Raw genomic sequence first — 23,657 nt, 5'->3', positions numbered from 1 at the left:
AAATACTAATAATGCTAGAAGAGGAGCAACACTGAAACCCATTGTTTCCCTGTTGCGAGAGGGACCCTGGAATTATGCTGTGAATATCCGTAGAGGGTGATGCACAGTTTGGAGCTTCATTTGGGAGGAGTATGAGTTGTCAGTATAAACCCTTTGCAGGTGATTTAGTCAATAGTTCTTTGCACAGTTTTCCTCCTTCACTGACACAATTGATTAACATAAGCAATTAAGAAAGATCCTAATGCTGCAGTGTCACAGTCGGCCCTGCTCTCTTTAGAAAACTGCTATGGAATCAAGTTTTTTCTAGACTTACCATTCTGTATCTCTAGTACGAGAAAGATAATTGCTAAGTAATACTCTCACTGTCTGCTCCAATGGAAAGATGCAATCTGGAAATGCAGATCTGCTTTTATTTTACTGTAAGGGGAAAGAGAAACCTCCTGCAGGTGGCTGACATTTTGCTGTGGTAATCACTCCACTGTGCTGTGCAGACAAAAAATAACACTACTGTCTGTCTTCTGTACTCACCATTCCCTTCTATCTACTCCTGTGCAAGGAAAAGTCTCATATAAAGGTGAGATCAGCAAAGTTCCTCCAAATAAAATTAATGATGTCACTATAAAGGGGAACATTTTATAACATATGTTATATATGCAACTGACAAGTTTTATGGCAATTCTATAGTAAGAGTCAACCATATTTAAAAAAAATATTTATCTTAACATATTCGAATTAAGTTCTCTACTTAATTAGTCTCCCACTTAGTCTCTTTATTGGGAATGGATTGGGATAGGGATGAAGGAAAAATATTGAATAAAACTTTTTTTTTCTCTCTTTCTTCTCTCTGGTTGTAAGAATTGTTTTATTATTTACATAAATTTCAAGTTCAGTGCACACTTCTATTGCTATGTACATAAAAATATATGTGCAAGATGTGAAACTTCCCTCATACTCTGCATTCCTTTGCTGCATAGTGGAAGTTTATTCTTATGCTTATATTGGTTAAATCCTTAATTCTTTTCAAATATGACATTCTATATATAAACATCACTTTGTAATTTTTTTGGTTCTGTATACTATTAATATTTGGAGGAAAATATGTGTCTTGGAAAGCTAATTGAACCAAGAGATCAGTCTTCTACTTGCAATGGCAGATCACATGTAGAGGCAGTGAGATGAGGTCAGTTCAAAACAGGTGTTGACATGAAGGAAGAGTCAAACTCCATTTTTCTTCTATGAAAAAAGTGACTAATACATGAGAGGCTAATTTGGTAGGTACATTTAGTCATGGCTTTCTGTAAATGTACCACTCTGTGAAACATGTAATTACACAGCAGTTGTTCTAGGAACTGTGTGCTGGAAAGCAGGGCACTAATAGGAACAGAACTCCAGCTTTGTAATCCTAAGAAATGAAGAGCAATTTGTATGTAATCTGTCATTTTACATGCGCACACACACACACACACACACACACACACACACACACACACACACACACTCTCTCTCTGCTAAACCTTAATTTGGTTGGAAAAGAGAAGTTCTGGCTGATTGGTGCAGCTCCATTCCTGCTGCCTGTAAATCTGCAGATGGCAGTTACTGCTCCATCCCTGTCAAAGGGGTTTCTAACATTTTCACATGAATCTGTCTGTCTTTCTGCATTCCTATTCCCCACCCATTTCCAGTGGATTTTCACCTTGGTAATTCTCCTCCTCCAGTAAATAGGCAATTCCATTGCTGTGACTGGTACCTCAGGCTCTACCCCCTTCTGTGCAGCTTATTTATCAATATTGGAATAATGCACACTATCCCACATGACCCTCACTCCATCTGTTTTTTTCCCTATCAGAGAATGCTCTTTTTGAATAATCATCACAGACTAATCACTTGTCTCTAGAGACAGACCCTCATAAACTCATTTCCATTTAGACTTTTGCATCCTGTGGTTCCTTATACCACCCAGCATTCTGCCTTCCACAGACACATTAACCAACATAAGTAACACCTGCTGCATTTGACCTAATTGTTTTCCAAAAAAGATGATGCTTTTGCAATAATGTGTCTTGGATTATTGTGGTTTTTCTTGAAAGGAGCATCCCTAGACATGCACCTATGTAATGCTGACTGTGTGGAAAACAAGGTTTTCAGGAGGTAGTCAGGTTTGTGAGAGTTTTATTATGTAGCCTTGTGTAGCCTTCAAAGTTTACTCTTGTGGTGGAAGTCCCAATGTGCCAAGTAAATGGCAGTTTTGGTTTTAATCAATATTCTAGACATAAGTTATTCTGAACATGGTATTTCATTGTTTTAGCTATATTCAGTATTATGTGGGATGATGTAGAATCTGGCAAACAAATCTGGGATAATGCAGCACTTTTTGTTAAACACTGAAAGAGGTCGTGCAAGTTTTTAGATTCTGTGAACTTTTCCAATGCTGCAGAACAACACTGGTATTTGAGCTTGAGGAAAACTTGCAGGTGATCAGGACTAAGTACTCTTCTTATGTTGAAGATGATGTTAAAGAACACTGATGAGCTCATGATATTCTAATTCAGCACCAGTATATAGGTCAGTACTAATTAATCCTAATTCAATAGTTTAGGTCCTTTGTCCGAAGGAGAATGCACTAGGGCTAAAAATGCTACTGATTGCTTTGTCTTTTTGTCACCAGAAGCTTCACTGGGATCAGCTTCATCTGGTTGGTCTTTGGGCAGAAATTATTGAGAGTGGAAGAGCTCAGGTAAGCAGGAACTGACCACTGACTGGGAAATATAGGTTGATTTGTATAATATTTTAGGAGGTAAAAATGTAAGTGATTAAGAACCAAATTTCATACCAAATTCTTCCTAGTTATATGATTTCAGTTACAAGCAGTGAAGTTAATTAAGAAAGGTATCAATGTGCAGGATTTTTAAGGGTTAAAGAATCTGAACAGGTGTGAAAGATTAGATGTAGCTGAGAACAGTAAGCTGCTGGAAGAAAATCCCTTGAGCAAAGACTGAATGTAATAAACATCAGTATAAGAGAAGAAATCACCTTGCCCAGGAGAAAAGTTTTAGAATAAGTGTTTGGGTTTTTTTTTTTCCCCAGTAGAATCGATTATTTTCATAATTAACAGTTCTTGTGTGATTATCTGAGGAGGGTGTTTGTGCTTTCTGATTAACTGAGTACCTGTATATCATATGACTATCTGAACTGTCCTCAGCTCTTTCTCATGTCACAAAAGGTTAAGAACTAGTCTTTTTGATGTACAGTAAATGCTAATTGGCATCTCATTTTACTGGAAAAGCTCATCCTCAATCAAAACAGAAAACTGTGTTTTTGTAATCAGCGCTTGTGGCTGTCCTTGCTTGGCAAGTCATAGCCTTGTCCAGGCTACCTTCTCTCTGTTCTGTAAACAAATTGTTGGGGTTTTTGGGGTTGTGGTGGGTTTTTCCTGTTTATTTTTTTTTTTTAACACAGGAGATATTAAATTGAAGAGAATTTCTGAATTGAAGAGAAGAGCACATCATATGTAATAATGAACTTTCTGTTTTTCTCTCTTTCTGTTCTGTTCATGTTTAATTTCTGCAGACTTGATTGGAAAAGAGCAATGGGATGTAAAAACCCAACATTTTTCTCAAATGGATAAGAATTTTGTTTACACTGACAAGGTTTTTCAAGTCTCAAATGAATGGTCTTCTTTGACCTCACAAAGCCCTTGATATGTGCACACACAAATAACTGCAGCAACTGGTGCCAGAGTGACCAGGCCCAGCCCAGGTGTGAGTACATAGCTCTGCAAGTAAGCACATAGAATTACAATCATATCTCTCAAACTTAATTGCCTCATAGAAAATAAACACTCCCAGTTACATGATCTCCCCTATTGCCAGGACAATACAAATCACAAAGATCCGTGATAAGACCCTGCTTTTAATGAAAGAAGATTGTATTTCCCTCAAATCCCTCTAAGTCTTTGACTTGATTTGAGAGGAGAAGCTAAATTAAATGGAGTTTGAGAAGCATGAAGATTAAAAAGTCTCCTAAGACCTCTGTTAGGATCAGGGCTTGAAAAGCTTTGAGGATAAGATGAGAAAATCTTCACCAGGCAGTCAGTGTGGGCTGGAGCTGCTCAGTCTTGCTCATGCTGTGAGAGATGCTGAGCACCCAGTAAGGCTCTGCACTCGAGGGCTGCTGAGGCTGAGTGTCCTCACCTGGGGAAGGCAAACTTGGGCACTGCATCAGGGCTGTGTGCTGCTGCCCTGCTAAAGGGACCTTATTCCTGCTGCATTTCATTATTAATGTCAGCAGCACTCTGAACAAGCAAATGTTGTTATCCCAGACAGGTCAGGCATGGGAAAGGCTCCATTAATGCAGTGGTACAATGAAGGAAATTGTTATCCATACCAAAGTATTGTGAAAGAATACTTGACCATTTCAATTGCACCAGGGTGCCAGCACGTACTGTGGGTTTGTACACTTCATACTGGTTGCTGTTTATGAACTTTCAAAACTGGTCAGATGTCTTTTTCAGCTCTATGGAAACCAAGATTGTTTTAAGAATCTCAAGGCTTAAAAAAAATGTATTTTTTGGGAAGACTGTTTGCTTTTAGTGAGTAGTGAGGGGAGAGTACCCTGTTCCCCATGAGGACGTGGCCGTGTCCTGGATTCAGCCATGTGGGCAGGCAGTGCACACAGCCCAGGGCTGCGGTACCTGCTCCACAGCACAGACAGGACCCTGCTCTTCTTGTGTCCACCTCCTGCTCTGTGGCTTCCTGGCTGCTTCTGCATTAAGCTGACCATCCAGATGGCTGGAAGGGCCTTCCAGGATTTCCAACACCTTTGCTGTGGCCAGTCAGTAAGATGAGAAGACTTTTAGCTTTCTTTTTTGCCTGTGACTGAGCAGCCCCAGAGAGAAGCAACCTGGTCTATGGAAAGGCATTCCTGCCCACAGCGGGGCGTTGGAACTGGATGATCTTCATGGCCCCTTCCAACCCAAACCGTTCCATGATTCTGTGGAGCAAAACAGTGAATGTGACCTGTTCTCTGTGGGAATGGGTCTCTCATGGTGTGTGGAGAAGACTTGAGGGGTGAGGAACTTCCATCCAAAGAATCTGTCCTCATTTAGCACACAAAAGAGAAGCCCTATGAAAAATTCAGAGCAAAGGAGCAAAATGACCTGCTCATTGCCTGCATACCTTCTCATGGGGTGCTACAGTTACCGAAAGTTTTTATCAGATCCCTGGTAAGCAGGATATAACAGAAATTACCTTTCTAAATCCACATATATTGATTGGTATTGTTATGGGCTATGACTCTGGCCTTTGAGAGAATGTCCACCTGCTAATAATGTGATTCAAATAAGGGCATTGATGTAGAATTCTGAAGTGATTTTAAAGCACTGTGCAGAGGGCCTGAATTTCAAACACAGGAGTAGGTAACTGCTGTGCTTGCTAAAATGAATATCGTCTGTCTGGCAGCTGTTACTTTGATTTGAGAGTTGTTTTCAGAGATTAATTTTTGATTTTCTGATTAATATAAATAGTCTAGATATCATAGATTAATTTGAATCTTCACAATCACTGAATGCACATATCCATGTATATTCAAGCCTAACTTACAAACCTGGCATAATTTAAAAAATAAATTATGAAGTTAACCATACTTAGGGTATGGAATAAAATTGAAGAAAAGATCTCACCCGCTGGAGATGTTACTGCCAACTCCTCCTAACAAATAATACCTATATATGTATATATATATACCTATATATGTATATAACTATATAATCAGACTTCTGTTTTGAATGTGCTTTCTAGTGATTCCTCGGTGCCTTTTTGTTTGCTACTTGAAAATTCTGTGAACCTTTTATGGGGCAACATTGTTTTCCCTGCAGGTGCCTGAGAGATATGCAATGTTTCTTGCTGCTGCAGTTCTGTGGCTGTCAGCAGGCAGCTGGCCAGAGAGCCTTTATTTAGCAAATGTGAACAACTGGAGAATTTTTGTTTGCAAGATTGATGCGACCTGCCTCAATTTACTGAAAGCACTAACAGTGTTTCTCTCCCACTGAAAAGATCTAGCCTGAAGCTCCCTGACATTAATAAATGACTAGATCAACTCCTTTTCCCTCCCTATCTTCTTCTAGCTACAACTGTGAGGTATAGAGACATAGGCAATACTAGCTGTAATTTGATACAGAAGTTGGAGAAGAGCAAGGCAGGAGAAAAACTCTTCTGGTAGCTTTTGTAAAAGCTAATCGTTAAAATGCAGTGAAATATTATTCATTAGCTGGATATTACTATATTGTGTTGTCATTTATTGAAGGAAAGAATTAGCAATCCAGCTGCTAATTTATATTGAAGATATTTGTCAGGTAAGACTGTAATGAAATATTTAACCTGAAAACAAAGTAGAGTGAAACTTTTCAGTGGGAGAATGGAAACTGGGAGTATTCACATGAAAGACCTGATTTTCAAAATGGTTGTAGTCAATTTTATCAGCAAATTTACTAATAAATTTATGACAGTCTTAGAGCAAAAATAGGATTCTTGGTGGGGCAGATTCTAGCTAAGATCAGACTGCCAGCAATTTTAGGAAGTCTTTATCCTGATCAGTTTAGGATGTTTTTCCCTTTTACATTTACCTACTTAGGGTTAAATACCAGTGCTAGGAAAAGAGCAACTGCATTTTTGTAGACCTTATTTATAATGACTTTAGCATTTTGCTATTTATTTGGAAATTACCAGTTTATTGCTAGTTTACTTGCTGATTAATCCTATTTACCTTCTTTGTTCATTCTGATCTGCCATGGTTAGATGCACAATCTCTTTCTCTGCAAGGCAGAGGTGTACCTAACAACTGTGAGATTTTCCTGCTTTTTGGGTTAGATAAGACCTGTGAAAATTTCATGTCTATTTTGTGTACATTTTTCCTTTGACAATTCTTCTGGTATTCAAGTGAATAAAAGCAATTGAGTTAAAAAAAGGTTTAAATTTGATTTGACTAAACATATGAAATGGCTGACTTGCAGGTTGACATTAAAGTGTAAATCTCTGTAGTGTAAATCACTTTGCCTTGAAATATTCAAGCATTTATAGTATGTTTGGACAAACATCATATGCCTTTGTAAAGAAACCTGGTAGCAGGTGATAGACATGTTTCACTACAAGAGTTTGGGGCTAGGATTTGAACCCAAGTTTTCTGGGCTTTGGACTACTTGAATACCTGTGTTGTATTAATAAAGCCTGTATCTTTACTCTTTAGTGAATCATAGAATATCCTTGGAAGGGACCCATGGGGGTCATAATGTCCAGGTCCTGACTCCACACAGGGCAAACTAAAAGTTAGACTATCTAAAATAGTCCAATCTATCTAGACTGTCTAAAATTGTCCAAATATCTCTTGAACACCCACAGGCTTGGTCCATGGCCACAACCTGGGGAGCTTGTCCCAGAGCTGAGTATTGGTTGTCTCACTGTTTCAGCATCCTGTAGAGCTACTTTCATTGTTTATGGCTTAGTACATCCTAGGTTAGGTAACTTCAAACTGGTGAACAGAATCAGTGACTTCTGAAGCTTTTGCCTAGCATGAAACTGCCTCAATTCCAGATGTGGGAATGAGAATACAAATTTCAAGGGTCCAATCACTGCTTTGAAGAGGATTATTGATGTTAATTCTTAATTGTTTGTTTATATGCATTACACGAATGGATTATCATCTGAGATTTTTCACTTGTGATATTCATCTACAGATTATTGAAATTTTTTTTTTAGTAGACCTGATGGGGGGGAATAGGTAAAGCTTTAATGATTTTCTTAATTTTACTATAAATAATTATTCTGTTTATGCTGAAGGTTCTAAACTGCATATATTTTGATTGCATTTTTAAGCTGCATCCAATGTAAATGGAAACAAATTCCTTTTCTATGTTGGTTTCTGTTCTGTGAAATTTTTGCTTCTAATAGTGCCCTCAAGATTTACAAATGTAAACGTTCTCCTTCCCTAGTGAGTGAATATGTCACATCCTGGTTATATATGTTCAACAACAGGCTTGCTAACATTATCACTTCATATGAAGAGGGTTAATTATGAACTAGACTACAGATCTCAAAAATATCAGCAAGCTAAGTAGCTGGTGACTGCTGCAATCAGTTAACTGTGAGGAAATGAAACAGGACTTATTTACATTTAGAGTGATGCCTGAGTTCTTAATCACCTCAAAGCATTTAAAAATTAACTTTACTACCAACAGCTCAAGAGGCATAATGAACCCCAGGAGGGAGTTTTCTTCTCTTTCATTTTCATTGAAGCCATCTATTCATTTGCATCAGACTACTCACACTCCAGTCTGTTTTCCTGCTAAAACCTCAAAAGTTTCCTTATTTCATTTTCTTAAATAACTTGTGGTTCATTTGGTATGCTTCATCATAAATTAGTATTAATACTGTGCAAGAACTCTTGGCAACTACTGAAGTACATCCGGCCACAAATCCTTTAAGGACAAATAGAAGCAAACAGCTTAGTATTTTTGTGTTTTGTTGTGGATGTAACTGCGTATTTAAAAGGCAACAAAACACTTTAATTATCATCTTCCTGTTCTCCCAAGCTTTTGCACCTGCACAAGCACATTTTGTGATTTCACACAGGGACAGAGCCGTGCTCCAGAGAGGGATCTATACTGTAATCAAATGAGCAGCTAACAGCCTGAGCAGTAATGACATATGACAATTGGCAATTTAGGAGATGGAAGCAAAGATATTGAAACTAGTACAAATTCTCCAACTTTCCACCATAACTTTGTTTTATCTTGACTCTTATTGCCCTGAATCTCCTAATAGGAGAAACCCTTTCATAATAAACTCAGCCAACCCATTATTTCTCTACATTTTTTTTCCCATTGCTACAAACATGAAGCACTAACACCTCCAAAAGTGTCCTATTCCCTTGGGAAAGGTCTCAGTTATGAGGGAAAAAATATCTTTGCTTTGGAAGTTTCCCTTTAATGTTTGAACTATTTTCCTGGGCTATTTACAGTTGAAGTGAAGGTGATATTTTGAGAGACAACAGTAATGAAGAGTACAGCAGTCCAGCAAAATTTAATAGAGGTAAAACTTAAGTAGAAGCTTTTTAAAAATTGTGATTTAATGCAGAAATGGAACAGTTTTTTTTTTCATCTATTAAGATAAGTATAAATGCTATCAGGGCAAATGATTATAATTGTTTTCTTAATATGAGAGACAACATAATAGTACCATGGCAGTTCTAGTAAACAGTAGATACAGAGTTGCAGTAGATATGGATGTGTTTATTTAGCATAGTTCTTTTAAATTTTATCTTGTATCTTCTATTTCAATTAAATTTTAGTCAGAATTCTAATAAACCTATAAATTAATTGTTGGTAACAGCCTTTCTTATCTGATTCTTTTACAGAGCAATTACATTTGCAACTAAAAACCTCAGGTCTCTAATTACTTGGGCTTCTTATGGGACATTGCCATCAAACTGAACCGGGGTGTTTTGGGGTTTAGCTGTTGAGTGTGAGGCATCTGAGCCCCCCTGGCTGTGAGAGTCACCCTGCCCTGGCTGTCTCCCTCTCCCTCCCTCTGGCCACATTAACTCTGCACCCTGACCTGCTGCAGCTGCTTGGTAAATTGGATGCAGGAGTTGATCCTTTGGAGAAATAGGTGGTGTTAGCACTTGTGCAGCTTGGGGTGGTGTGGAGGTGGAGGTGGAAATAAATTCCAAGGAAGGGAAAAAGAAGTGTCACAGTTTAGCCTCAGCTGACAACAAAGCACGATGCAGATGCTCGATTTTCACCCCATGCCCCCATTGGCATGGAGAGGAGAATCAGAAAAAAGATGAAACCAGTGGCTTGAGATGAGTAGTTTAGTAGTAGTCTTATTTTTTTTAGATAACCATGCCACCTCAGTACTGTCAATCTGAAGCCTCAGAAGATAAAAAAGTAATGGGCTTGTTGCATATAAGGGGAGATAAATGGTTTCATTTAACTAACCTGGGCACTGATGCTGCAACTCTAAGGAACATTTGCATATATTTATGAAACAACTACAGTCTTGCAAATCCTTTTTCAGTCACGAGGCTAACAGTTCTGCTAACAAAATGTCTTTATCTTTTTACTGAGTTGATAAATTCTATGGTTGGGAGCCAGATGGATTTTGCTGTGGGGTGTCCTGGGGAAAGATGTGACTGCTGATGGCTGACACCTTGGGGGAGGCTTGTATGATATCTGATCACCTGCTGGAGAAGCTTGAGAGATTGTTTCCTTCCTTAGCCTAAAGTTGTGTAGCTGATATTGCTGTGTCTCTGCAGGGGAATGGAATGTGACACGTGGCAAGGCTGGGGACCAGTACAGCTCCAGCAATCAGTTCTTGAAAAGAGTCAGAAGGTTTTTATTACACTTTTAAACAGAAGGGTGCTGTTGTGTATTTTAATGTTCAAGACTTCAAATCTGCAAAATGATTTTCATGTAACTTTCTCATGACAGAACCTGCTGCCTCTTGACATTCTCTTTCAAAACTAACAGCTCATTTCCTCTTTCAATGCCAAATTGTCTTGAACTCTAGGGTTTTCTGTAGATACTGTGCTTAGGCTACAAAGAGCCAGAGTATGACATTAAAATAAATTTTTAAAAATTGCTTACCATTTTCTTTCTTATTTGTTTTGCTATCCTATTTCTAACCAACCTCCTTTAAATTTCTTTTTATGCTTAGTAGTTCCTTTGTTATGAGCCCTGCCCAATTTAGAAAAGTCTAAAAAATGTGCTGTATTCTTATCATAGAGTTTCAATGCATTTTGATGTAGATGGCTCTGCAGCAAGTCTGGCAGGTCTGAAAGATTGAGCAGAACCCAATCCTGTATTTAACAATATTGTGAGTAGCCCACTTTCCACTCTCCCTGTAGCAAGTGCCACTCACCTCTGCTATTAGTTGCTGGATAAAAGCTCTGGGAGAGTTTTGCTCCTTTGGTATTTTCCAGCTGTTTTCATAACTAAGAGTACTTGTTTTCTCTCTAGAGACTATAGTTGTCTCTGGAGTTTACCACTATTTTCCTCCACAAAACCAGCTATAGTTTCATCTTGATTTATATTTGTTGAGTAAGAGATTCAGATCTGTCCGTCAGTTCAGTCAAACTCTTTCAAGACGTTTATTCTGTGAAAGGCTTTGAGGAAAAAGAGTCTATTTTAAAATGTTTTTTCAGTATCATTTCATAGAGATTAGTTTTCCTGGCTGGTACTACTTATAGCCAATGATGCCTGGATCCCTCTTGATTGAGTTCTAAATGACTCTTGATATAAATGTCTTCAGAACTCCTGCCAAGAAGTATACTACTATTTCCCTGTCCTTTATTTCAACCGAAGGCTTGTAATGTAACTTTTCTTGTTTTGATTGTTTATGACATTGATTTTGAAGCATTTATAAAAATATAAATAAAATAAATAATATATAATAAAACAATATAATTATAAAACAATTAATATAATGTAAAATATAATTTATATATAAAATTAATAAAACATACTAATCCAGAATTTGAAAAGTGTATACAATAATGTTTCTTCATACACATGTCTTTTCACATGGCATATAGATATTTAACTCTAACAATGCAAATGATCTGTGTGACCTTTTTTGATAAAATACATCGTATTAAGTCTTTTATACAAATTCTGGTAGTTATGAACTTTATGTAATACTTTTAAACTTTCTTCAGTCTGTTTTTTTAATCTGTCTTCATAGTTTCAGAATGTGGGAGAGAATTTAAGGTAGATTTTTAGCTGGAAGAATTAGTATTGCCTATCCGTTGCCTAAGACAAAGGCAGCTAAAATTAAGCTGTGGGTCTTGCAGGACTTTGGGATGCCAAAATACTGCAAACATTTATAACTAGGGAAATTTCACTCATTCATTTCCTCTTAGCATCTGACTTTCCTAAATGTGATTTTATGTGGAGCATGTTTAGATACTGTGGTTTTGTAGGAAGTTAATGTCAGGTAAGAAATTGCTATGAATGAATTATCAATGCACTAACAGAATTGTTCAGATCCAGGTACTCCTCAAGCACTGCCTGCATAAACAGAGCTGAAACTCTAATTCCTGAGTGTCGCCTGCTATTGCAGATTTAGTGTCCTGCTTTACATAGTTTGCACGGAAGGAGCTAGAAAAAGGCTGCCTGGCAGCTGACTCCTCTAGGAATCCTGCTAAAATGAAATGTATATTTCATTAGGTCTTCCCAGGGAACAAAATTTTAAGTAAATATACATTTTAAATGAGTAAGCAATGTCTAATGGGAAACTGTATGGAGCTTTACTTTTAGATATATATACTTTGCTTTCAGATTGGGGAATTACACACATAATCCACAAATAGGGAACATGCTAGTTAATTCTTAATATCCCTCTAAACACTGCCTTGCAAGTAAATCAGTAAACACTATAGCAAGGATGTTCTCTGCTTAAGGCCCAATTTCACTGCAGTTAAGTCAAAGTTCTGTCATAGGAGAGTGTCTTATTGACATCTAAAATCTGCAATGGGTCTGTCTGGGTATTCCCAGAGAGTATATTTTAATTGGAATTCCCTGCAGTGGCATGAAGGTAACAGGATATTTAGAATATTCTTGAATGTCGTTATGTATTTGTCTGACACTGTTTCTGTTGGCATAATTTAACTTATGTAAGTTGGTTTTTCAGAGGAAATTTTTATTCTCTCATGACTTTAAGCATCTATGGGATACATATCCATAGTTATTTGGACTCTTCTTATTTTTAGTGAGAGAAATAGGCACTGTTGTAATGTAGTCAAGTTATTATTATTATATCAAATGTTATTATTATATCAAATGTTCTTATCAATCAAGCTATTATTATATCAAATGTTTTAGATCTCTGCCTAGGATGAGACCTCTTAATCACTGGACTCTGTCACCTACATGGACTATGCACAGAGACAGGGATGGCTGCCTCAGATCTGCATGCCTGTCTCTAACTCACAGAAACTCAACCAAGGCTGACTAGCAAGACTATTTTTCTTTGAGATGAAATCCTCTGCATCTTTAATATTAATAATTTGTAAGAATTCAGTTTGGTTTTATATGTTTATGTGGGAAAATTGGACATGTGTAATAAAGGAAGAAAATTTGATTAATTATTCAGTGCTTTTCTCTCTTTTCACTTCTATAGTTCAACAGAGCTATAAATGTGTATATATACATATTTTGAAAAAGTCTTTAGGACAAGGCAGAAACAGTGATTCTTTGTTGCTTTTTTGTCCTGCAATTCAAGCTTGCTGCTATGACACCATTTCTGAATGGATTGCATCAGTCTAAAAGAATAGATTTTCAGATGTGCCAAAGGTAAAAAATAAGAATTAAGTAAAAAATAATGTTTTCAGATCTGGATCCTTCATTATTCTAAATCCTCTTGTGGTTTTCACAAAGCATTCTGATCTTACTGCTATCTACCAAAAATAGCCCCATTAAAATTGGCAGCATGCAAAGACAAGTTAAAAGGTCATTGCAAAGATTTTAAGGTACACAGCACACCCTGTACTCATAGAATCAAAGAATCATAGAATGACTTGGGTTGGAAGGGACCTTAGTGATCATCCAGTGCCAACCCTCCTGCCATGGGCAGGGACACCTAGGCCAGGTTGCTCAGAGCCCCATCCATCCTGGTCTTGAACACTTCCAAGGATGGGTACATATAAAACTGGTTAGCCACTCACAGTAGACCGATTCTTTGTTAGTCAGACCTAGCAATTGTACCTCTTTTATATACATGGGAGCCCTTTTTAACAATAAGAGGCATATGTAGTTTCATATATATTAATTCCCCTTTGTCCTTGCTTTGCGCTGCTCTGTGAGTAGGGAAACAGGACACTTGGGAACTAGATGAGGTATGGTTTGACAGGGCTGCATTTAGTCCATCTTTTAACCAGCAGGAGTCAGGGAAGAGGTTCCTCTGCTGTGTGCCATGTGCCTGTTGAATGACCACACCACTGCCTCCTTTCTCAGAATTAGGTGTAACAGGTCCTTGTGCAATTTGATGAGGAAAGCCATGGAACTACAGGAAAAGCACATAGAAGAGATAAACACTTCATGGTGCCTTGATCATACATTTTCTTCCTGTCTCATTTATTTTTTGCATTGCTTGTATTAATACCCAAAATTGCATCAAGAAAGGATTAGACCCAAATTCAACAAGCCAACATAAAATTAGAAGGTCCAATATAACTAGATGTCATTTTTTGCCTGTCCTGTGTCAGGAAAAGGGAGTCAGTATTTAAAATATGTGTAAATGGGCCAAAGGTAATTCTTTGCAGTTAAAACTCAGCCCCTAGCTCAGTGTAAGATTGGATGATAGACTCCTCAGATTTGGGCATGCAAACAGAAGCTTGCTTGCAGAAGTGAAAGTAGAAGACCTATGGTACAGGACTGACTGAGCACAAGCAAGAGGAAAAAATGTGCATCTTAGACAGTTCCTTTTTCCTCATACTTTCTTTCTTTCTTTCTTTCTTTCTTTCTTTCTTTCTTTCTTTCTTTCTTTCTTTCTTTCTTTCTTTCTTTCTTTCTTTCTCTCGTTCTCTCTCTCGTTCTCTCTCTCTTTCTCTCTCTCTTTCTCTCTCTCTTTCTTTCTCCCTTCCTCTCTCCCTCCCTTCCTCTCTCCCTCCCTTTCTCCCTTTCTTTCTCCCTTTCTCCCTTTCTTTCTTTCTCCCTTTCTCCCTTTCTTTCTTTCTTTCCCCCTTTCTTTCTCCCTTTCTTTCTCCCTTTCTTTCTCCCTTTCTTTCTTTTTCCCTTTCTTTCCCTCCCTTTCTTTCCCTCTCTTTCCCTTTCTTTCCCTCCCTTTCTTTCCCTCCCTTTCTTTCCCTCCCTTTCCCTCTCTTTCCCTTTCTTTCCCTTTCTTTCCCTTTCTTTTCCTTTCTTTCCTTTGCAATATGCCAGCTGCAACTTAATGGGATACTCAGGTGGAAAAAGGATGCAGGTCTCCAAGGTCACTGGACTAAATAGTTTTCAGTTAAAAATGAAAAGAGATCACTATGGCTCATATATCTCTATTTGTTATTGCAACTCTTTTTCTCGTTGTTGCCATATTTTTTCAAACACTTGTGTAATAGTGTATTAGAGAGGTATGAAGAGTAGATAAAGGTAAGCATTAGTACATTAATACAGATCACTATGTATAGTGTAAAATTTGTATTGAAGTTGATGTATAAAATACACTTTATGTAGTCTAGTCAGTGTATTTTTCCCCTGATACAGAAGCTACATAAATTTAGCATTTTTAACAATAAAGAACCCATGTAGGTCATGAGATGTTAGATCTCCTTCCTTCCCTTGCAATGTCTTTTATTTCTGAGAAACATGGCAGTAACATGAGATCACAAGAGCCTTTATAAAATGTGTGCTTTAGCAAACAAAAAATAAGATTATGAATTTTCTGATCAATGCTCTTGGAGGTTGCTTTTTGCATTGATATTGTATTACAAATGATAGACTACAGTGTAAGTTAACAAAGGCGTGTCTGCTCACTTCTAGCTGATGGTGTCAAAAACAACTTTCAGTGGCAGCATTTTGAATTGTTAATTTTACTCTTGTTCTATGCTGAAATCCTTGACCTAAATATGGGTAATTTGGTTCTACAGTACTTTACATTAGTGCCCTGCCTAAGCAAGGACCACCTAAGCAAGAGTAACCAAGATTATTCACATGCTCCTAGAGACAGTGGTAATTCTGGGGAATGGGAAGTCTGAGCCTCTGGATCCTGGAGGTTTCTCACTTCCTCATTTTCTCTGTCTCATTCTCTCTCTGCAGATCAAACGTTTCCTGAAGTGTGGTAGAAGGCAGGAAGAATGACACTTGCTAATTTGAATTTCAGAAAGCACCTAAACTTCATTCTGATCTCCAGGTAAGTGTCTGTGAGCCTCTTGGCTTTGACACTTGTTAAAACTTAATCACATATTTTTTTGGTGCCAAGCTACCTTATGCAGACCAAAGAAAGAAGCATGTGTGAGCATGTGCGAGCATGTGCTGGTGTTTGTGAGGGAGAGAAAACTTCATTTGTTTGTTCAAATGATGTGAAGTGAAAACAACATTACTCTGGAAAACATGGGTTCAGCTTATGAAAAAGGGGGAGATGTTAATTGACAAACTGAAAACCCTAAACCTACAGGTGATCTGATGCAGTTGCTCTGTGCAAGATCTCAAGAAGGAAATACCTGGGAACGTGTAAATTACTAATTAAGATCAGGCTTTATTTTCATGTATTCATTCTCTTCCTCTTCCCCCAAACTGCTTTTTAAAAATACCCTCAGCCATGTCATGGGCTGTATCGAAGCCCATTCTTAAACTGTAGCTGTCAAAAATAAAGGAGAAGGAAAACCATGCACATATTCCAAATGTCAGTGTTAACTAGATGGGTTCTCTCTCTGAAGATCTGGATAGCTACACAGAAGTTTACAACATGTTATCTGTACTGTGAAACTGAATATTAACCACCTAAAGGGTGTGTGTGAACACTGACCAGTGACTCAAAATGAAGACTTCTTTAGATGCCTCATCATTGCTAATATACTGATGACTGCAAAATATTTTTTGTCCTTTCACTTATATTTAGAAAAGAATTAATTTCATTCAGGACTGGGCTTCTTCTTTTGGGAGTATTCGAGCCATTGCATTTTGCTAGCCTGAAAGCTTGTGGAGGAGCTCTGTTGCATGATTTTACTCAAATATTGCATATGCCCAAAGTCCTATGCTGAGATAACCACCCATGTAGGTGCTGATGCAAGACTGACTCACTATCCACTTTAGATATCAGACTAAGATGTGATTTGGTTCACCAAAAGTTAGGATCCTGTGTTCCTCATGGAGTCACTGGAGAGGGGTGGGCACATCTGAAGGATGGCTTGTGCAAACTGCCAAGGAGGATGGTGTGAGTACATCCCACTGTGACTGCTTGCAGACTAAATGCATTGGACAAACTGTATGTCAGTTTTGGGGTGTGTTTAGTAATAGCAAAATCAGCTGCCATATTTTATGCTTGTGTAAGAATGGCTTAGTGGATGAAAGGAAAAACATTCCCAGGCTTCCTGGCAGGGGTACTGCATGGGATGTTTGGCATGGCTGCAGTCAGGACTGTGCTTGTGATTGGTAAGGTGGGAAGACAGACCATTGAATGCTGTGCCATCCAGGTACTGGAGATCTGGTGTGACACTGTAGAACAGAGCACAGGTCTGTGATACCTTAAACATAACATACCTTAAACAGGATGGTATATGAGCACTGAACAGTTCTGAACTGTGTGAAATATTGTTAGCAGTCACAGTGACCTTGTCTAAAGCAAACCGAGGAGAGTACAAACAAGGATAGTTTGTTCTCCATATTCTTGGTGGACAGGAAAGAAAAATGTGCTTAAACTGTAGCAGAAAAGACCCTAGTGAGACATAAGCCTTTCTGAGCAGCAGTGAAAGAGGCTGTGAAATTGTTGTCCTCAAGAATCTCCAATCTTGGGAAAATACATCTGTTGTGTGTGCCGTGCAGGGCTGAGCACTGCTGAGCCTGTGCTGAGGGCTGGCAAGGACATGATGGTATCAATAGCTATTTGAGCTGCAGTAAACACCCAGGCCATACCCAGGAGATGGTTTGATAAAAACTGCAGCTTTGGCTGGGTTTTTCTAAGGCTGAAACCAAGACTCCTCTGTTTCTGTATCAGTGGTCTCAGCCTTCCCTGACATGCAGCCTTGCTTTATTAGCAGGGAGGAGTAAGGCAGATTTTGTCAGCAGAATGAACCAGGAGCTGTGCACACTGTCAGATATTCAGAGAGCCATCAGGAAGGGTTTGTTTACCAGAACACTTCAGCATTTTCCCACCTCGGAATGGAGCGTGATGGTTTTCACATGTGTTGTGAGCACTATTTATAGCTGAGCAGCAGAACTGAGTTTGCAGCTGAACTGACAGTCATTTGATGCAATGTATGATTTCTCCCCAACTCCAGACATAATAAAACACAATCTGTGATATACATTTTATCTAGAAGCATGATTAATCACAGTGATTAATTCTCATGATCTCTTAGCCTGTTAATAAGGTGAAGAAATATTGCTTGACAGATAATGGATTGAGGAAGAACATTTCTGAATCACTGTTTTACTTACTGTGGACAAACGGCTTTGCCTCTCTGTGCTTTGTGAAATCCCCAGGGATTATTCCATCTTTCTGAAAAAGCTGAATAAAGATAGATTCAGGTCAGGGTATTCTGGAGATAAGAATGTGATCCCTACTGTGCAATATCACTGTCTTTTCATAATGGTTCCTAATGTGCATTTTTAATATTTTTCAGAAGATATTTGTTACTATTTCTCAATCTATCATTGCATACATAGCATTATCTGTTATTCCTAAAAAACACAGGCTTGTTCTAAATGTGAAAACTGGGCCATAAGGAACTTATGGTATAAATGTGTCTTGTCATGGGAGGAGGCCTGTGCTGCAAGCTGGCAATGGATGGTGTGGAGCTGCTTGGATGGAGCTTGGTAAGGATCTCATACCTTCCCTTTGATCTGCTGGATATGTGTCCAGTGTCCAAATAAAGGAGAATGCAGGCTCATTCCTTATCTCCATGGGTCACCAATCACATCACATTGTGTTCTATGGATCAGAACCAAGGCCAAGAAGGTAGGAAGACAGGTTAGACCCTCTCCTTCCTGTGCCCTGATTATCCAGATTTCTTTCTCCCTTGTGGCACACGGTACCTGTTCCCCAGTGGGCAGCAATGACTGGTTTGACAGGGCACTATGCAGGGACAACAGGAGGAGGAGGAGGAGGATGCCCAGTAACTTGCTTGCAGCATATCATGCAAGCACTGACTGCAGCTTTGCCCTCAAGGATCTCATTTTTCCTAACAAGCCCTTATTTGTGCAGGATGTTGTAACTGTGGTTTCCAAACAAGGTGATTGAGATAGTCAGTGTGATAGCTGGACCTCAAGGCCCTGTGCCTTGCGGCTCTGTTGAATGTGTCATTGACACAAAGTGTCCTGGTTGCCCACCCTCCCACACCTTGCAGCAACCTCAGAGGGGCACTGAGAGTCCCCTGTGAGGGGAGGGTGTACCCCTGGCTGTGTCTCAGGTGTGCCCTGCAGGAGCAAGGGCGGCTTTGCTGCTTTGCTGCTGTTCAGGGACTTGCACACAGGGCTGTACCCACCTTCAGGCTTGCAGACCCTTGGTAGAGTGGTGGCATCTCCACAGTTTGCCTAACAAGGGGCCCTTGTGCTAATGAGCATGGCTGTGCTCTCTTATCCTTACTCCAAGCACAGGCACAGCCTCTATTTGCAAGTTCAGACAATGTCAGCACTTGGGAAACTGTGGGGAGGGCTGACACCGTGGGGCCTGCACCTGGCCGTGATTCTGGCTTCTTCCTGTCCTTCCCAGCCATTTCTGAGACCCTGTGTCTTATGTAGGGTTGAATGGCAGGCTCATAACATCTACACAGTGTGGAAAAAATGGGAGAAGGAATGATGGATGACTTATTGCACACCACAGAATCTGTGCCCCAGGATTTTCTCTGTGCATACTCGTGGGAGGTACAGCTATAAGATGCTGGCAATGACTCAAACACTTTTAGTGTGCAGGCACACAGGGTATTCTGGATGGTCTCAGGAGTTTTCTGATCAAAAAGTTCTCATCAGGAGTTTTTCAGATCAAATCCAACTCCATCCTTAAGCTGCTTTCAGACAGGACACTAAACTTCCCTGACTTGAACAGGACACATGAAATATGGGACCAAGTCTGCATTTTCCATATTGAAGCAGGATCTAGTCCGGAAATGAGCCCAACATTGTCATAGGAAACAGGTACTTGACTAAGGGGATGTGGTATGTTATTTGTGAAGGCTTCAGACTGTGTGCAGGCTGTGTTTCAGCAGGAAGGCTCCAGGTATGCATTTCCCATGTTAGTGGGCATGTGCTTCCTAAATCCATCTGCCCACCTGAGCAAAACCTGCACTCACAGCCTGAAGGTCCTCTAAACACATCTTGTGTATGGCAGGATGTATAAAGGGTTTGAGTGGAATGTTGCTCATGAATAGATAAAAAACCAGATAAACTATGGGGAAAAATGTCAAAAGGAAATGAAATGGCCTTCTGGAGGATGAGGAAGATGAGCAACCAAGAGACAGTCCAACAATGTGACAGATCCAGAGGCAGCTCTAAAGCTCCAACACAATTATTCCTGGACTTCGTCTTAGCTGCTTTTGCATGTAGTCGAATAATTGGGAACTGGGAATAATGATCAGAACAGCAGTGGGTTGTGGTTTTGTACACCTCACCATTAGCTTTCTTATTCCTGTCAGAAAGTACATGTATTTGTTTTTAAAAAGAACTTTAAAACCTCTTTCAAATACTATTTTTGATGACAACAATTTTTGAGAAATCCTACTGATAAAGTACATAAACTTTCTGAAATAATCTTTTTTCATAGGGCTATATTTTATGAGGAGTTCCTAGTAGCTCACTTTTATTAGAAAATATGTACATACATAGATTTCTTCTAAGTACAAGGATCCGTACTGGCAAGTGTGAGCTTGTGAACACTTTTTCTAGTATATATTTACCATTTTGAGTAAAGTTGTGCCAAAGACTTGTCAGTTTTTTGAGTGCACGGCAACAGGGACATTTGCTGCTTTTAGCAGCAGCCGCTCTTTGCCATTCCCTGTTATTTTTTAAGACTAGGAAATGTGTTTTATGAAAGAGAAGAACTTTCAGATGTAGTGAAGGTAAGCTCAGCACACTGCCTTCTCACCATTCTTGCACTTGGTCCTCTCCAGCTTTGTGTGCAGAATTTCTCTTGGCTTCAGTGGTATTTTTCCACAGAGATGGAGAAGTTCGTTTAACAGTGTGCTATTAAAGCACTATAAAGAGCTGGAAATGGAACATATCACAGGCTTAATTAAACATTCATATGTTATTTCTCTCAGAAATATTAAGGTAAGTAGGGACAAAGGCTTTGAGGCTACAACAAAGTAGAGAATATTTGAATCCAGTTATGTCAGACAGGATGGGGACCACCTTCCCTCTTAATGGCCCAAGGTGTAATTTTCATAATTTCATCTGTCTGAGGAATGTAGAGGAATGTCATCCAGACTGCTTAAAGAATTTGCCTCTGTATGGTGTACTGATACATTTATCAAACCTTTAGGTGAGTTGGTAATCATGCTTGTATGATGTAAATATCATCCACAGTGTTACATAACTAATGACCTCCTGAAAAGTTCAGAATGGGAAAGAAAGTGATAAGAATTGATACTTCTGAAATAATGGAATACAGGATAGAGAAAGTGATTTTATTTTATTTACTTTTTAACATGAAGAAATAGACAACTGTTGTGCATGCAGTAACCTTAGAAGTCAATGCAATATGGGCTACTCACAAAGGCATTCAATTCTGTGGGTGTAATTAATAACTAAACTTTAATCTTTTTGGATCAATTAAATATTTGGATGGAAAGCAGTGATCTACTGTGAAAAATCAGTGAGAAACCTGTATATCTCCAGTTCCAATTCATCTGCTGCAGTCATTAGCATGCTGCCTAGTTAAAGAGATTTTGATTCCTTGTTTAAGACATTCATTTTACTTTCATTTTTCATATTCAGCTTACATTATAATGCTCTTAATAGAGATGTATGTTTAGCACCACAGTCTATACAATAGAGCAAGGGTAGAAAGTTGCATACTGTTTGATAATAATACTTTTTATGCATTATTTATGAGATTAACTAAGTCAAAAGTGTGCTCCAGAAGAGAAATGATACAGAAAACCAGTCCTCACTGTTGCTTGGTTTGCTCCTCCTTAAAATTTCTAGCAATCAGGAAAAAGCTCTGTAGGTCTATTACTCATTGCTTAGTTGGCCTTTCACATTGTATTACTTCTCTCACCTCTAACCTAATTCTCCCTTATTGCAATCTTTCCTGTTTTTCAGAGAGTATCCAAAACAATTCATTGCCTGCTTTCACAAAAGGTCTTTCTGAAAATTTGAGAACTGCTATCAAACCTCCTCTTAGTCTTCCCCCTCCTGGATTAAGCCTTGCAAGCTCAGTTCTTTCTTTCAAAGTCTTATGCTAGAAAGTTCTTTTAAATTCATTCTTATTTCAGGTTCTGGGACTTTCTCCAGCTGGTTCATGTATTGTATTGACATGTGATAACCTGCAGTGGTCACAGGGATCCAGGTAAAGAATTACCAGCTCTGAGTAGAAAGGAAGGAATATTATGTGTGTTTAACATAAAATGTACTACTTTTGTCTAACACAGCATGATTGCTTCTTAGGCAATAGTACAATTGTATTGCTTCTTTGTGATCTGTTCTAATTGCCAGATTATTTTCTGCACTGAGTTTGGTTAGTCATTCTCCTTTTTATATTTGTGCATGTAATTTTACTTGTATAGGTGCATGTGAATTCACTTAATTGCTTAGCTGCATTCAGATTTCTGCTGTGAACCAAGATAATTTAAAATGTACATTCTACACTCTGATGGGTTTGGAGTCTTTTTAGCTTAGTGTAATTTTCAAATGCAAAAAGCATCTTAATCATCTACCAGTTCCATAATAAACATGTCATGCATATTCTTGCAGAACCTGACCTGATGCATCTTGCTCATTTAAAAATGAATCACTAATAACTATTGGTAACTAATTCTGTGAATGGGATTTCCCAAATAACTACCTATCTCAAATCTGCTTGTCTATACAAATGTCCTGTGAGATGTCAAAAGCCAAAATCCAGATTCATAACAGTGTTTTGACTCTTCTGTCCAAAAAGCTTGTTGTCTGCTGGAGAGGGAAATAAATTTGCTCTTACATGATATATTTATTAGAAATTCATTTGTCTTTTGTATCCTGTTTATATTCAAGATTCTTACAAATAGACCTTTTCATTATTTGTTCTGATATTTTTCTGGTAATTGAAGTTAAGATCTCTTATCCTTTAAAGGATAACATTTTAAAATTAAGTGTTTGTCCTATCTAGAATTCTGGAATCTGTGTTCCTCAGGTTGCTAAAGACAATTGCTAATGGCTAATAAATTTTTTTTTTCAGTGTTCTCAGAACTGAATTGCAACTGACCCAACTAACTTAAAAACAACTACATTATCTATGTAGAGTCCACTGGGTTTTTTTCTTTGTTTTTAGCCTGATTTTCACTCTTCTATTTATGATTTTAATTGAGTTGCCTATCACATTAAAACTGATCTTTCAAGCAAAGGCTAAAGGAAAAAGATCATTGAGCACTTTCAAGATAAAGTGATAATGCTGTGGGTATGATAGCCTGAGTATAAGCAAGGAACAGTAGTGGAGAAAAAACAATCTCTCCCATTAACCCAATTGATACAGTTGGAAAATGGACAAGCATCTGCCTCTGCAATGGAGTTTGTGTTCCTGAAGACTTTTTGTTTTTTAATACTAAATTAATTAGTTTAATAAAAGCTATAACTGCACTCCTGTAACCCTGTCTGAGTCAACACTTTAGCCTATTTGCTAGTAATTGACTGTATTTTGTTGTTAGCTATTACCTTTGTTTCTCTTAATAAAGTGCTTTAAAGTGTCTTCTTTTCATGACTTTTTTCCCTTTCAAATTCTGTCACAGACATGCTCCTGAGCTCATAGAAGAATTTCTACCATGAG

General features: G+C 38.4%; 1 long non-coding RNA gene across 1 annotated transcript; it reads left to right on the top strand.

Annotated features, from left to right (window-relative positions):
• The first annotated feature begins 2,504 nt into the window (after positions 1 to 2,504).
• On the top strand, positions 2,505 to 23,577 carry LOC139590845 (uncharacterized). Its single transcript, XR_011679453.1, has 4 exons — positions 2,505 to 3,758; positions 15,800 to 15,893; positions 18,396 to 18,517; positions 21,959 to 23,577. It is a non-coding gene; the product is annotated as an uncharacterized lncRNA (long non-coding RNA).
• Positions 23,578 to 23,657: the final 80 nt, after the last annotated feature.

Source organism: Agelaius tricolor, unplaced genomic scaffold (assembly GCF_023055355.1).
Source record: "Agelaius tricolor isolate 1412-34295 unplaced genomic scaffold, bAgeTri1.0.p SCAF_6, whole genome shotgun sequence".
Classification (NCBI taxonomy): domain Eukaryota; kingdom Metazoa; phylum Chordata; class Aves; order Passeriformes; family Icteridae; genus Agelaius; species Agelaius tricolor.
The sequence above is the reverse complement of the archived record's forward strand: the minus strand, read 5'-3'. Positions and strand labels throughout refer to the sequence as shown.